The following is a 17,813-nucleotide window of genomic DNA, read 5'->3' as shown; positions in this document are numbered from 1 at the left end:
GAAAGAATCGTGAATGACTTGGAGCTCAGGCTCACGAGCGGGCACATACACAAGTGTCAGCCGCATAACTACAGCTCGACGACTAAACACTAGACTCTCAAAACAGTCACTCTACTGGAACTCTGAGACAGCAAGAGAATTAGTTTGGCCTTTGTAGTTGTATGGCAACCTGGAACTACACCCTTTGGAGCAAATTTCGTTTTTCTTGGCATAACGCCTTGAATGAGCAGCCTTATAATACTGGAGGGGGAACAATCACTTGTACTCAACATGATTGTCAAAGGGAATATCGCGCCTTCTAAATATTCCAATGCCTTTGATGTAAATCTGAAGCAGCAAGCCACTCAAAGTAATTTATCCATTATCCAAATGCAGGGACAACAAAAGTCACTGCCGTCCGTTGTCCTGTAGAGAAAGATTTTGGAATATTTTGCTGTTTAAGCAAGGGGCCTGTTTTGTTAAGAACTCTCTTCATCAATTGCACTTACTACAATGTTTTGTTAAATCTAATTATGTTTGCACATTATGAAACAGAATTCCTATAATCACAGTTCAAGACTCTGAACAGGATCATAACAATTTATGCCGTGATACTCTCAAAAAACAATTTACTACATCAGTAGAAATCAAGGATCACTGCTTTGCTCTGCTAATTTATCTGGCTGTTAAATAAAATTATAGTGTTCAATGAGTGCAATTACGTTTTAGCTGGATTTATACAGTCTGGCATGTAATGTTTTTACCCATCTGAGATCAGAAGTAAGTGTTAAGCAACCAATCTGTTTTCTGAATCAATTGTTAATCTGAAGCATATCCATGTTTTGTGCTAGACGTTGGCTCAATTCATACGAAATAATAAAGGTATCAAAGGTTATAGCATCATGGCGGGTGGATAGAAAGAAGGAAAAGCTTTGACATGATCTCCCTGATCAGTTTAATCAGCTCGAAGAGTAGAACGGTAATGTCATTCCTTGATTTCTATGAAGAAATTGGATTATTTTCTCTGGAACGCCATCGGTCAAGAGGAGACCTGATAGAAATACATACAATTATGAGAGGTATAGATCGGGCAGACAGTCAGAACCATTTCTCCATTGTGAGAATATCAAAGACAAGAGGGCACAGCTTTAAGATGGAAAGAGGCAAGTTATAAAGGGGATGTGTGGGGCAAATTCTTTTACAAAGAGGTTGGGTGGGTGCCTTTGAATGCGCTGCCAGAGATGGTGGTGGAGGCAGATACAATAGTGACATTTATGAGGCTTTTAAATAGGCACATGGATCTGCAGGGAATGCAGGGATATAAATCATGTGCAGGCACATACGATTAGTTTATCTTGGCATCATATTCAGCACAGACATTTTGGCCTGAGGGCCTGCCTGTTCCTGTGCTGTACTGTTCAAAGCTCCATGTTATAATAAGTTTATATTTCATTTCACACATGTCTATTTATTCTGGAACTGTGCTTTGCGTGGAGTAGTTACAAATACCAAATGGAGTCTCGCATTTTAACACCGTTCCTCCAGCAATAGTGACATAGCGTTAGAGTTGCTGCCTCTTAGATTTACAGCACCAGAGACCCGGGTTCGATCCTAGGTTATCTCCGGGATCTCCAGTTTACCCCCACACTCCAAAGATGTACAGGTTTGTTGGTCGATTGGCTTGGTAAAATTGTAAATTGTCACTACTGTGTGTAGGATCGCGCTAGTGTGTGGGGATCGCTGGTCGGCACGGACTCGGTGAGCCGAAAGGCCTGTTTCTACGCTGTATCTCTAAACTAAGCTAAACTATGATAAAAAGGCATCGCACTTGCAACCCTTCCTCATTGCTTTCTCTGACCTGCATTAACTCTGGGACATTGAAATTCTCCACGATCAGCAGATCCCAATTCCCTCGTGACTTTCTTACATGCCCGAACAATTTACTATCTATCCATTCACCTTCAGTCGTCAATCAATAGCAATTGTCAATTATTTTAGTGGCCTTAACATTATCACGTCCTATCCAATTGCTTCTGCCATCTCCTATTCCACAGTTCTGTTAACTCCTCTCATCGTTAATCAATTATTTGTTACCAACCAAGCTATTCCTCATTTGATCCAGTTCATCTCTGAGCAACATTCCACTTCCAATTAATCTTCATCTCACAGATTTGATGCCAATAATGTCAATATTTTGCTTACGTTTATTATTAATCGCAGAGGTGAGTTCAACTGTTTCCGAGATAAATGTAACCTAGGGTAAAAATGTGCCCTTTGTCGAATGCACTGGATGTGTAGTGAAGTAAATATGCATGTGCCGAAATTTGGTTCTGTTCAAGACAATTGAACTGAATTTCAGAAGCAGAGTTCACTGTGCTTACATTAGTTTTAGTTTAGAGATACAGCGTGGAAACAGGCCCTGCGTCCCACCGAGCCTGCACCAACCAGTGATCCCCGCCCAACGCACACTAGGACAATTAACCTACAAAGCTCTACGTCTTTGGAGTGAGGAAGGAAACCGAAGATCTCAGAGAAAACCCACGCAGATCACGGAGAGAACGTGCAAACTCCATATGGACAAGCAACCAGGTCTCTGGCACTGTAAGTCAGTAGCTCTACTGCTAAGTTGCCCATAATACTACCTCAGGCATCAAGTGCAAACCACGGACAATGAGTTTTTACTGCTGATCATGTTTTTCTTGCTTCTATCTTTTTGTCTTCTTATTGCAATCATAGAATCATAGAGTCATACAGTCAGTCATACAGTGTGGAAACAGGCCCTTTGACCCAAGTTGCCCACATTGTCCAACATGACCCAGATTTCTTCTACATATACACACGTTCTTTTCATGGCCCGGAAGAAGATCACTTTTCCTTATGTTCCATGGCAACCAAATTGCAGCACGGTGGCACAGCTGATAGAGCTGCTGCCTCAAAGTGCCAGAGACCTGGGTTTGATTCTGATCTCAGGTACTGTCTGCATAGAGTTTGCAAGTTCTCCCTGTAAAAATAAAAATATCAGAAAAATAATTTTATATATAGATATAGATTTTCCAATCTGAAGGGTCCCGACACAAAACATCACCTGCTCGTTTTCTCTGGAGATGCTGTCGTTGATCTATGAGAAAATAGGAATCAAAATAATCACCGAGTGGCTTCATGGCACTTCCAATTGATTATTAAATGCTGGTTATGAAACGCTTTATTAAATGTGTAGGAAGGAACTGCAGATGCTGGTTTAAACTGTAGATAAACACAAAATGCTGGAGTACTCCCATTGAGTTACTCCAGCATTTTGCGTCTATCTTCGATTGGAGAAACTACGTTTGATCTCCTTGTAACAGAAAGATCGTGAGATGTTATGAAGGAAGAGGGAGTGAAGCAGTTGCCATTGACTTAAGGCTCAAGAACCAGGGGAGGTAGGTGGAAGATGATTAATAAATGAATGAAAAGTGACCTGAGAAATCCTAGAAATTCGAGATCCTAGTTGAACTACCAGAAGCAGCAGTGGAGGCATATGAGAAGCACAATGGACAGCAGGGTAGCTGCTGCCTTACAGCGCCAGAGACCGGGTTCGATCCTGACCACAGGTGCTTGTCTGTACGGAGTTTGTACGTTCTCCCGTGACCTGCGTAGGTTTTCTCCGGGTAGCTCCGGATTCCTCCCATACTCCAAAGATGTACAGGTTTGTAAATGACTTGGCTTGGAGTAATTGTACATTGTCCCTAGTGTGTGTGAGGTAGTGTTAACGTGCGGGGATCGCTGGTTGGCGTGGGCTCAGTGGGCCCAACGGCCTGTTTCCGCACTGCATCTCTAAACTAACCTAAACTAAATTTAAAAAGGGCATGCTTATGCAGCTGAAAGAATGCGTATGGCCACAAGGAGAGGTTCGGATGAGCTGGATTGCTCTTGTAGAAAGCAGGATGAATCAATTCTTTGCACCGTCATTCTGTGATTTTGCATTAGCCTCTGCGTTCCCACCACAAATTTATTTTTGGACAATGGGTTGATTAGTTTAGATTAGTTTTTAGAGATACAGCAAGGAACAGACCAAGGTACTGCATATTAACAGTATCCCAAACACACAAGTGACAATTTACACTTTTACCAAGCCAATTAGCCTACGTCTTTGGAGTCATAGAGTCATAGAGTGATAAGGTGTGGAAACAGGCCCTTCGGCCCAACTTGCCCACATCGGCCAACATGTCCCAGCTCCACTAGTCCCACCTGCCAGCATTTGGTCCATATCCCTCCAAACCTGTCCTATCCATGTACCTGTTTAACTGCCTCTTAATTGATGGGATAGTCCCTGCCTCAACTAACTCCTCTGGCAGCTTGTTCCATACATCCACCACCCTTTGTGTGAAAATGTTACCCCCTCAGGTTCCTATTAAATCTTTTCCCCTTCACCTTAAACCTATGTCCTCTGGTCCTCGATTCACCTACTCTGGGCAAGAAACTCTGATCTATTCCTCTCATGATTTTATACACCTCTATGAGATCACCCCTCATCCTTCTGCACTCCAAGGAATAGAGTCCCAGTCTACTCAACCTCCGCCTATAGTTTAGTTTAGTTTTCGTTTAGTTAGTTACACTGTGGGACAGGCCCTTCGGCCCACCGAATCCCCGCCGACCACCGATCCCTGCACATTAACACCATCCTACACACACTGGGGACAATGTTATATTTATACCAAGCCAATTAACCTACAAACCTGGATGTCTTTGGAGTGTGAGAGGAAACCGAAGATCTAGGAGAAAGCCCATGCAGGTTACGGGAAGAACGTACAAACTCCATACAGACAGCAACCGTAGTAGGGATCGAACCCGGGTCTCCGGCGCTGCAAGCGCTGTAAGGCAGCAACTCTACCGCTGTGCCCATTATTCTCATTATTCTATTCTCATCATTTTACTCTTGGTAGTTCCAAGCCTCTGCTTTCATTGCTATTTTAGTCCACGCGCTGGGCACATCGTAGTCACTTCTGACTGTGAAACTGTTCACAGCAAACACATACAGTGCTCCAACTAATTTAAGCAGAGCTGCAAATCTGCAGTATATTTTGATAAGTAACTGAGCCAAGTTCTGGCTATGAACATATTTTACTGAAGGTCTAAATTTAGCAAAAATGTGTTTGTTCCTCTGGAGGCCAATGGTTTGTGATATTAGATCATGGTTTGATGTTTAATGCAAACTCAGCCACCTGAAAGCAATCCTTATTCATCAGTGCTACAAAGCCTGACCTTCGTGGGATAATTGAAAGTGAATATGGACCTGATTTTCATTCATCCATGTCAGAATAAACTCCCAATTGTGTAGTTTTTGGGGCATGTTTCGCATTTTCTTCGCTGTTTTTAACAGCATAGTGGTAACATTTCACTGCGCTTTCACAGGTTTGAAGCGAGAAATTGCCAAGTAATGTATGAATTTCCTGTTGCACAAGTTACCTCCTTAACCCATTTTAAGATGTTGGCTGAGATGAGATATCAATGCACATCGCACTGATTAAATATTGTCACAGGATATGAGTTATTAATTCACCAAAGTGCCAAGATCTTCATATCTAGAAGAACATTATCATTGTTATTTTACATGCGGGGAAGAAGCCTCCTAGGTTTTTACTATTTTAAAACATGTCTTTGTGCAATTTCATGTCAGACATGATGAGGTGTGTGGCTTATTATGCCCCACCTGGATGCACACCAATTTCCCCACCCCCCCTCTCCCTTTCCCCTCCTCTCCTCTCCTCTCCCTCTCTCCTCTCTCCTCCTCTCCTCTTTTCTCTCTCCCTCTCCTCTCCCCCTCCTCTCTCCGCTCTCCTCTCTCCTCTCTCCTCTCCCCTCTCTCCTCTCTCCTCTCTCCTCTCTCCTCTCTCCTCTCTCCTCTCTCCTCTCTCCTCTCTCCTCTCTCCTCTCTCCTCTCTCCTCTCTCCTCTCTCCTCTCCCCTCTCCCCTCTCCCCTCTCTCCTCTCTCCTCTCTCCTCTCTCCTCTCTCCTCTCTCCGCTCTCCGCTCTCCTCTCTCCTCTCTCCTCTCTCCTCTCCCCTCTCCCCTCTCCCCTCTCTCCTCTCTCCTCTCTCCTCTCTCCTCTCTCCTCTCCCCTCTCTCCTCTCCCCTCTCTCCTCTCTTCTCTCTCCTCTCTCCTCTCTACTCTCACCCCTTCCACCCGTATTCCTACCTCTGGCTTCACACCTCTTCTATCCTTATCTCCCACTTTTGTCTTTTCATCTCGAGCCTTCGTCCAGCCAACCACCAACCAATATTCCGTCTCACCTGCATCCACTTATCACCTGCCAGGCTTTGTCTCCCCCCCCCCCCCACTCTTCCAACTACCCTCCACCGCCCACTGCAATCAGTCTGAAGAAGGATCCCGACCTGAAATGTTGCCTATCCATATTCTCCATGGGTGCTGCCTGACCCGCTGAGTTACTCCAGCACTTTGTGTCTTTATTTGTAAAGCAGCATCTTCAGCTTGTTGTGTCGACAATAAGGCTTGGCTCTTCTTTGGAGCAATCTACTTGATTTTTCACAAGTATAAAATGTGATATCAAGCTGATTTTGAGCAAGCTGAAATAATATGGGTTAGAAACACATTGGGTGCTCCAGAAACAGATGACACAAACATATACTGTAGACGAGATGGAAAGTTGGCCAGAGTGTATGCAGATTGCAAATTAATCCCAACAAGTATGAGGTGATGCATTTTGAGGAATTAAATAGGGTAAGACATACCCTTTGGTCTGAAGAAGGGTTCTGACCCGAAACATCACCAGAAGCAGAGCTCTGGAATAACATTGGCATCTACCATTATTCCCTTCAAATTGTATTTCTTAATGCTAAACAATGATGCTCCTGAGCCATATAAATATAAGACTCCTGAGCAGTACCCAACCCTATTCTCACCTGATGTTCACACATTTACTATTCAAAGGTCATGTAAGAACCTTGTCCGAAGAAGCGTCTCGACCCGAAACGTCACCAGTTCCCTTTTCTCCAGAGACGCTGTTTGAGCCGCTGAGTTACACCAGTTCTTTGAGTCTATATTGAGTAAGACATACACAGTAAATGGTACGGCGCTCAGAAGGTTGATGAACAGAATGACTTATAGGTCTAAATCCATGGGTTCCTGAAAGTGGGAACAAAAAATGGATAAGGTGGAGAAAATGTCACATGGAAAAATCACTTTCATAGGTCAGGACATAGAATGTAAAAATTTGGACATTATGTTGCAAATTTGCAAAGCACTTATTTGACTGTACTTGGCGTATTATGTGCAGTTCCGCTCACTACACTGTAGGAAGGATGTGGTTGCATTGGAGAGAACACAGAATCGATTCACTGGGATGTGGCCTAGTTTGGAGGATTTTAGTTATGGGGAGATTGGATAGATTGCTCTCGTTTTGCCTTGCAGTGAAGGAGGCTAAGGGGTGACCTGATAGCAGTGCGCAAGTGTACAAAATGATAAGTTATATTGATACTGGAGAGTAGACTGTCAGAATCTTTTCTGCTGTAGTAGGGTATCAAAATCAAAAGACCATAGATTTATTGGTGGGAGAATTTAAGGAATTTTAAGGGATATCTGAGGAGATAGTTTTTTTTACACAGCTCTCCATATTTTATGGATCTCAAAGACGGGAGCTGGTTGGGTGAGATCTGAGAGTCATAGAGTCATACAGCGCAGAAGCAAGCCCTTCAGCCCAACTCGTCCAGGCTAACCCAAGATGCTCCATCTAAAATGAATGTTTATGATTCCACCTCCTCTCGTAGGTGTTTGTGGAATCAGATGCATTCATTAAATTAGCGGCACGGTGGCGCAGCGGTAGAGTTGCTGCCTTACAGTGCTTACAGCACCAGAGACCCGGCTTCGATCCTGGCCATGGGTGCTTGTCTGTACGGAGTTTGTATGCTCTCCCTGTGACCTGCGTGGGATTTCTCCACGAACTTTGGTTTTCTCCCACACTCCAAAAACGTACAGCTTTGTAGGTTAATTGGCTTGGTGTAAATAAAAAAATTGTCCCTAGTGTAGGATAGTGTTAATGTGCGGGGATTGCTGGTCAGTTTGGAGTCAGTGGGTCGAAGGGCCTGTTTCCACGCTGTATCTCTAAACTAAACTGAACTAAACTAAACATTTAGAGGTATTTGTACAGGCGTTTGGGAAGAAAAAGCATTGAAGGATACGGACCTAACGCAAGTAAATAGGATTAGCAAAAAGATTAACATGGATGTGGTCTGAAGAGCCCATTTCTGTGCTGGATAACCTCCGCCTCTCCCATGCTATTTCTTTACATATTCAGTAGGATGAAATCATGGGATAAAATGGGATAATGGGACAATGGGATAAAATCTCATGCATATGCTCAACAAAATCGGAATTTGCAGGACTTTATCTTGTACTAAACACTATTCCCTTTACCTTATATCCGTACACTGTGGACGGCTTGATTATAAGCGTGTAAAATCTTTACTTTGACTGGAGAGCACATAACAAAAAAAAAAATTTCACTGTACCTCGGTACACGTGACAACAGTAAACTAAACTTAAACTCTGTTAAGAACACAGGAAAACAGGTAAAAAATATTTATTATTCTGGTACTGTTCTACAAAATTAAGCTGATTATCTGTCTTTAAAAATGGATCCTGTATACATTAACAAGCTAATATTTAAAACTATTGTAAGTGAAATCAATCAACCTCTCCTCTTTAAGTATGGTGCTTTGCTGAAACAGTCAGCACCAAATAATTGTACCAGTGAGCAGGTTTCTGTTGAAAAATGTCCTAAAAGTCACACAGATTTTACCCAACAGCTTTATTTATTGATCCACAGGGTATTAAAACAAAGTTTGTTTCAAAAGTTTGAAATCAACCCACCAGCAAGATGATGAGCTGAGTTTTGCAAAAAGCCCATCAGTGCATTGCTTCAACAAGTAATTCTGCAAATATTTTTTTCCAAAGAAGAGTTAAACAATTAGAAAACTATGTATTAGTCTTCAGGGTAGGACAGCAACTCTGATTATAATTGTGTGAATTCACTTTGGCTGAAAAGGAAAACAAAAATCGCAGTGTAATGGAATAGGTGATTTGGGCCAAACCTCATCCAAAAGAGAATGGATCTCCTTTGGGAAAGCACTGTGAAATATAAGGTTCCCTTTGATGTGTTCCATGTGTGCTTTTTCAATGCACAGTCATCTCCATGTGCCTATGAGGGAGATTGAATGGCTCGCACCATTGTCTGACCTACCAATGGTTTCTCTCCTGGGCTTTCCACACTGGGACTTGGGCTCCCATACAGCACTGATTGAAGGGTTGAACGCTTCCTCTCTGACAGCTGCGAGATTCTTCAGTGAAGCTGCTTGGGGGAGTTCATCCAGTGACTCTGCATTGAAACAGTGCAAGCCAGTCCAAGGTTTGCCACTGTCTGGTAATAGTGGTGAGTATATGCTTTAAATATGAAGGGTCAAATGTATGTCTTTAATGCTACAAGGTAAATGTCTGTACACATGTCCAGAGACACACATTACACCTTTTTCTGTTGGATTATTTGTTGAGGGGAGGGGTAGTGGGGGAGATATATGTTTCTGCATGCTTCATATATATATATATATATATATATATATATATATATATATATATATATATATATATATATATATATATATAGCATGAAGAAACAAATATCTCCCCCACTACCCCTATAGGAAGCATGAAGAAACACACACACATATACATAGATATGTTTGTTTAAGACACATGCATGTTTAAGAATAGGGGTAGGCCATTTAGGACTGAGATGAGGAAAAACATTTTCACCCAGAGAGTTGTGAATCTGTGGAATTCCCTGTCACAGAAGGCAATGGAGGCCAATTCACTGGATGTTTTCAAGAGAGAGTTAGATATTGCTCTTAGGGCTAACGGAATCAAGGGATATGGGAAGAAAGCAGGAACAGTGTATTGATTTAAGACGATCAGCCATGATCATATTGAATGGCGGCGCTGGCTTGAAAGGCCGGATGGCCTACTCCTGTACCTAATTTCCATGTTTATATATATATATGCCTACTTTGAAGGAGCTCCTACAAGGAGTGTACACCTTGTACACCAACGTGGTATGCCTACTTTGAAGGAGTTTCTCTCTGACAGGAGTTCTCTACGACCCTCTCTCACAGCTCCCCTTCTGTGGTTCCTGCTGCTCTCTTTTTGGAAGGGTCCCAATCCCAAACATCACCTGTCCACATTCTCCAGAGAAGCTGCCTGACCCCGTTGTGTCTATTTTTGTAGAAGCAAATTAATATTTTCCTCAAACTACTTAGATTTAACGGTGGTGTTTAGATACAATAGTGGCCTTTAAGATAGTTTTGGATAGGGATATGGAGGGATATGGATTATGTGCAGGCAGGCAGACGAGAGTTTGTCTTGGTATCATGTTCAGCACAGACATTGTGGGCCAAAGGGGCGCCTCCTGTGCTGCAATGTTTTATGTTCTATAATAGTTAAGCACGATATGACATGTCATTTTAACAAATTAATTTTTCTCACATTTGTTCGTTGGAAATCTGATTCCCATTTGTATCTAATTGTCACTGACTTTCAGACTGTGATATGACTTTAGGCTTTAGAGATAAAGCATGGAAACAGGCCCTTAGGCCCACCAAGTCCGCGCCGACCAGCGATTACCCTGAACTCCAGCACAATCCTAGACACTCGGGACAATTTACAATTTTACCGAAGCCAATTAACCTGCAAACCTGGTAGTCTTTGGAATGTGGAAGGAAACCGGAGCACCCGGAGCAAACCCACGCCGTCACAGAGAGAATGTACAAACTCCGTACAGACAGCACCAATGGTCAGGATCGAACCTGGGTCTCTGGCGTTGTAACTCTACCTCTGTGCCACCGTGCTGCCTCGTAAATAGTGTTCGGACATTGAAAACCAACACAGCACCGAACATGTAGGGAGTGGATGAGAAAGTGGAATAACATAGATGTTGTGTGAATGGGTGATCGACGGTTGGCATGGCCTTGGCGGGCTGAAAGTCAAGTCAAGTCAATTTATTTGTATAGCACATTTAAAAACAACCCACGTTGACCAAAGTGCTGCACATCTGACCAGGAAAAAAAAAGAAACATACAGTGGCAGGCAGCCAAACACAACGGCGCGGCCATCTTGAACAAAATGTTAATTCAATCACCCACAGTCCAACAATAAAAGCACTAAACAGGCACCCAAAATTACCCAACCCCAAAAAACCCCCAAAACACAGTCCAACAATAAAAGCATTAAATAGGCATTCAAATCACACACCCCAAAACCCCCAAAAACACAGTCCAACAATAAAAGCATCAAACAGGCACTCAAACCACCCAACCCCAAAAACACACAAAAAAAAGAAACATCCATCAAAGAAACATCCATCACAGTGAGTCTCCTCCAGTCCTCTCTCTCCTCACTGTGATGGAAGGCCACAATGTCTTTCCCTTCTCCCGCTGTGCCTCGCCCGCAGTCAGGTTGTTGTGGTTGCAGGCCGCAAAAAGGCCTGTTTCCATGCTGTATCTTTGAATTAGACCAAACTAGACACAGCTGATTCAGTAGAAAAAAAGGAACTGCAGATGCTGGTTTAGAAAAAAGGACACAAACTACTGGATTAACTCAGTCTGTCAGGACTAAATTTGAAAATATTTAATCTTACTCCTTTTTTTGCTGCCAAGGCGGTTTGATAAATAAATTTGTTTATTCAGATTAATTGGATTTAAGTTTGCGATGCATTATCTCACTTATACTTTCAGGCAGGTTTGTTTTGTAGGCTACAGTTGAAATTATTAGGGGGTCATGCAGGAAACTTAAATCAAATAATTCAAAGTGGGGTGGGTTTTCTGAAATGACCTCAGGTGTATTTGCAATGGGTGAGGTCCTGTGGGAGGGTGGAGGTTTCTTATTATTCAAAGCCTTACTTTAGTCCTCATTGATGCAGTGAACTGCTATTTCTCAGATGCACCAAGGGATTCTTCATGCAACAAAGTAGGTTCATTCGAAGCAACACTGAACTAATTAATGATATAATTAGTTTTTAATGATGTAATAATCCCCTGCTGCTACTGCACTGTAAGAAACCGGGTTCACTTGCTTTCCAGCTGCTAACCACCGTCAGTCAAAAGCAAAAACTGCACCGTCAAATTTACTTTCTTCTGATACGCCTGCTATTGAATTAAAAGAGGCATTATGCATTTAATTGGGAAATATTCTTGTAGTTTAGTTTAGATTAGACATACAGAGCCCTTCGGCCCACCGAGTCCACGCACTAGGGACAATTTACAATTATACCAAGCCAATTAAACTGCAAACCTGTACGTCTTTGGAGTGTGGGAGGAAACTGGAGATCCCAGAGAAAACCCACGCAGGTCACGGGGAGAACGTACAAATTCCGCACAGACAGCACCCTTAGTCAGGATCGAACCCGGGTCTCTGGCGGCCACTCAACCGCTGTGCCACCGTGTAACTACAGCTCAAAAAATCATGGGGAAGGCACTAATCCCTTTTGTCCATTACCAAATTTTTAAAAAAAAATTGAATTGAAAAGTACGACATGGAAACAGGCCCTGTGGCCCATCCAGTCAACATCGACCATCGATTGCATGATCACACTAGTTCTATGTTATCCCACTTTCTACATCCACTTCCTACACAGTAGGGGGCAATTTACAGAGGACAATTGACCTACAAACCTGCACGTTTTTGGGCTGTGGGAGGAAACCGGAGCACCCGAAGGAAACTACGGGGAGAACATGCACACTTCACACAGACAGCAACCAGAGTCAGGAATCTTCTTCTTCTTGCGTATGGCGTGCACAGCCTAACGTTGTAGGTCAAGGGAGCCATCCAGTTCAGGGCAGCATCAGGTGCTGGGTGGATGGCCTTGATGCCACCAGGGAAAAGCCTCAGTGAGCAGTCATTCACGATGTGTGGGATGGTCTGGTCTGGATAATGGCAGTCGCAAGCAGGGCTGTCTGTCTGTCATCCCCCACTTGTGCAGGTGATGAGCTGTTCTTGCATGGAGGGTGCGGATCCTGTTCAGGGTTAGCCATTGCTTGCGATGGAGGTCAAATCCCGATGGTTTCATTGTGGGGTCTGTGATGACCTCTCCGTTGTTGGCGTTGGTATCTTTCCAGGCTCTGCGCCACTCCAGTCTTCGGGGTCAAAGTCTTCCAGGGATTTGGCTGAAGACCAGAAGGGTTTGCGGGACTTCAAGTGCATGTTGGGCAGATTGTTCAAGTCAGCATGGACGGGAAGGTCAGGGTTAGCCTCAATGGTGCACCAATCTTTCAACATCCTCTCCCTTCAGCGTATGCTGGGAGGGGCGATTTTAGAGAGGACTGGGAGCCACTCCAAAGGTGTTGACTTAAGCGTCCCTGTGATGAACCGCATTGCAGAGTTAAGGACAGTGTCAACTCACTTGGTGTGGCATGGGAGATTGCAACCTTCATGTGGTCCACCCTGTTTGGACTAATGCAATCAACCCGACGTGCACAATCTAATAGAGTCAGGAATGAACCCAGGTCTGTGGCCCTGTGAGGCTGCAGCTGTACCTCCTTTGATTTCTCTCAAATTAATTAACTAGAAAATTGATTGAAGTATTCGCTTTTTCCTGCTCTCCCGATTCTAGATCTCCTGTATACATCTCCAATCCAGCTCTTGCATGATTGAAGATGTACACAGCAGAGAATACTTTGGGCTGTGGAGCACACTGTCTGTAGGGACCGTAGCAGGTCAGGATGGTAGCTGGTCGCGGCATTCACAAGCATTTAGGGATGGCAATAAATGTTCACACTCCTGCTAATAACTACACCCCCCTAAAAAATTAATTAAAAAGGTTCGATGCACACTGTTGGTGGGTGGGCTCGAACTTCCCTCTTTCCAACTATTAACATGTGAATTAGTGTTAAATACAGTACAAATTATTTCCACCAGTGGAACTGTAAACTTTACAGGCAATTCAAATAGGGGCAGCACAGTGGTACAGCAGTAGAGTTGCTGCCTTAAAGCACTTGCAGCGCCGGAGACCCAGGTTCGATCCCGCCGACTTAGACTGCCCCGACGTGGGAGCTCAATCGCCGGCTGCGGCGGATGGTTCGACTCCCCCGACCGCGAAAGGAGGAAAGTAGGTAAGGCTATATTGCCTTCCATCACAGTGGGGGATGTGGAGGAGCCGCTGTGGTGGATGTTTATGTCAATTTTGGTAGTTGTGTGTCTTGTTGCTTTTGTTTGTTATAACTGTATGGCAAACTAAATTCCTCGTATGTTGCAAAACATACTTGGCTCATAAATTACGATTATGATTATGATTATGATTATGATATATACATACACACACGCACACACACATATAAATATACATATACATATATATACACACAAACATTGGGGGCGTGGCTGTGTTCTGCAGCTGCGGCTCACCGGCAGTCTCTCCGTTTTTATTTTGTGTTTTTTTGTCATTGTCGTTCTTAAATGTACGTTTTGTTTTATTTTTAATTCTGTGTATGTGGGGGGGTGGTGGGGGGGTGGGGGAAACCTTTTTTTCAATCTCCTCCTCAACGGAGATGCGACCTTTACCGTCTCGTATCTCCGTTCGCGCTACGGCCTAACATCGTGGAGTCGGCGGCCTCCAGCTGGGATCGACCTCGAAGACTCCGGTCGCAGGGCCTGGACTTACCATCTCGGAGGCTTCGGCCGTGGGCCCTGCAGACCGCAACATCGGGAGCTCGCAGGTCCCTGGCTGGCGACCGGTTTTTGGGAGCTCCAGCCGTAGAAACTTCGACCGCCCCGAAGCGCGAGGTACGATCGACCCGCTCGCAGGCCCTTCATCGCCCTGCGTGGCCCGGCCGCAGCACTTTACATCGCCCGGTGGGGGCTCAGGACTTTCATCGCCCTGCGTGGCTCGGCCGCGGCACTTTACATCGCCCGGTGGGGGCTCAGGACTTTCATCGCCCTGCGTGGCTCGGCCCTGGGACTTTACATCGCCCGGTGGGGGCTTCAAGGGGTTGGGAGCCTCGACTGCCTCGTGGCGCCACGGGAGAAGAATGAGGAGGAGATAAGACTTTGCCTTCCATCACAGTGAGGGTGTGCCTAGAGCAATCACTGTGATGGCTGTTTTGTGTAAAAAATTGTATCTGTGTGTCTTGTGCTTTTTGATGTCTGCTGCCGGACCCTGACGTGAGAGGACGCTGGCGTTGAGTATTCGCCGCTTTTCCATCAGGATAGTTTGTCTGTTTGTCTCTATGTTAAATGTATTTGTAAAGCGCTTTGAGCATGTGATAAGGCGCTATATAAAATAAATATATTATTATTATTATTATTAAACAGATAAATATATATACCTCTGTGTTCGCGCGCATGTATATATATATGTGTGTGTGTGTGTGTGTGTGTGTGTGTGTGTGTGTATATATATATATATAAGTGTGTGTGCATATATATGTGTGTGTGTATATATATATATATATAGAGAGAAGGAATGGTTGACGTTTCGGGTTGAGACCCTTCTTCAGACCTGAAACGTCACCTGAAACGTCACCTGAAACGAAATGTCACCCATTCCTTCTCTCCTGAGATGCTGCCTGACCTGCTGAGTTACTCCAGCATTTTGTGAATAAATACCTTCGATTTGTACCAGCATCTGCAGTTATTTTCTTACACTATATATATATATATATATATATATATATATATATATATATATATATATACTGAGCTTTTCATTTATTATATTGTTTGCAGAGTATTATGTTTACATCTTCTGTTGTGCTGCTGCAAGTAAGAATGTCATTGTTCTATTTGGGGCACATGGCAATAAAACATTGTTAACTCTTGACAGAAAATTATTCAGTTTGATTAGCAAGACAGAATTGCGTACATGCTTTACCACAGAATGCGTCTATCAATGTGGCACACTGTTGGTACATCACCATGCCTTTGCTTAAAAGCACACATTTTAAGTGTGGTCATATTTCATTTTGGAAAAAAGCATTAATCCTAACCTGTTGACATTTCTGCTAAATCTCAGAGCAAGAATTATTTCTTAAAGGGACATCAACATGCACCAAAATGTTGGAGCCTCAAAACAAAGGCCTAGTATTTCACAGAGATTGGGTACTGCAGACTCAGTGCTGTTTTTCATCACTGTACTCTGAGCTTAGTCTTTGTTCAGTGTGTAGGATGAAAGTGCCTCTCTTCTCCATGAGTTGTAAAGGCCTTAAATAAATAAATATCTCTGAGCAACCTGAGGCCAACTCCCTGTAAGCGGGGAGCCAAAACCGAAAATTAAAAAATCATTCACAATCTTAAAGAGAGAAGTCAGCAAGGTGAAAGGAATGCAAAATTGAAACAAATCTGAAACCACAAGATGTCTCTGTCTAAACCTTGAAGTTAAAGCATTTTAAATTTGAAATTTGTTCAATCGCAGCAAGTGTTAAAAAATGCAATTCCTCATTTGAATGAATGAATGAATGAATAAGTTTATTGGCCAAGTATGCAGATACAAGGAATGTGCCTTGGTGCTCCACTCACAAATGACAACACAAACATACAGTTAACAATTAAGAATAAAGCATAAACACATCAAAACAACAAAGATACAACATTACGGTCTAAACATGTGGGTGAAAATAAACCAGAGGAAAAAAGAGACTACAGACTTTGGTTATTGAATAGAACTATCACTCGTGGAATAAAAGCTGTTTTTATGTCTGGCTGTAGCTGCTTTGACAGTCCGGAGTCGCCTTCCAGAGGGACGTGTTTCGAAGAGTTTGTGGCCAGGGTGAGAGGGGTCAGAGATGATCTTGCCCGCTCGCTTCCTGGACCTTGCAGTGTACAGTTCGTCAATGGGGGGAAGGTTGCAGCCAACAACCTTCTCAGCTGTGCAAACGATCCGTTGCAGCCTCCGGATGTCGTGCTTGGTGGTTGAGCCAAACCAGACCAGGATGGAGAAGATGAGGACGGACTCAATGATAACAGTATAGAATTGGACCATCGTTGCCTGTGGCAGATTGTGTTTCTTCAGTTGCCGCAGGAAGTACATCCTCTGTTGGGCCTTTTATAGACAATAGACAATAGACAATAGGTGCAGGAGGAGGCCATTCGGCCCTTCGAGCCAGCACCGCCATTCAATGTGATCATGGCTGATCATTCTCAATCAGTACCCCGTTCCTGCCTTCTCCCCATACCCCCTGACTCCGCTATCCTTAAGAGCTCTATCCAGCTCTCTCTTGAATGCATTCAGAGAATTGGCCTCCACTGTCTTCTGAGGCAGAGAATTCCACAGATTCAGTCCAATCAGGGTAGTGTCATCCGCAAACTTGAGGAGCTTGACCGAGGAGTCTGTGGAAGTGCAGTCGTTAGTGTAGAGAGAGTAAAGGAGAGGGGAGAGTACGCAGCCTTGCGGTGCTCCTATGCTGAGGGTCTGCAGATCCGAGATGTGCTTTCCCAGCCTCATGCCTAATTTTGTCAGGATTCATTTTTATCTTTATATTTGTAGTGACAAGACTCAACATTATTTCACAGGGTTAAATTTTGTTTCGGGTTGTGTTCAATGTGAGGCCATAAAATGGGCAAAAAGCACAGCAGATTTCCAACTGCATCTGCTGGACCGGTTTCTGCTGATATTGATTCTATTGCTAATTCGGTGAGGCCCTTCAATCTGTATATTTGGGCATCATACATTCTTAAGGACGTCTATTGTAAATGCACCAGCAACAAGCAAGACAGACTAAAGATGCATGAGTGAAGGGTCTCGACCCGAAACGTCACCCATTCCTTCTCTTCTGAGATGGTGCCTGACCTGTTGAGTTACT

The sequence above is a fragment of the Rhinoraja longicauda genome, chromosome 13 (assembly GCF_053455715.1).
Source record: "Rhinoraja longicauda isolate Sanriku21f chromosome 13, sRhiLon1.1, whole genome shotgun sequence".
NCBI classification, from domain to species: Eukaryota; Metazoa; Chordata; class Chondrichthyes; order Rajiformes; family Arhynchobatidae; genus Rhinoraja; species Rhinoraja longicauda.
Note: the sequence above shows the minus strand (reverse complement) of the source record.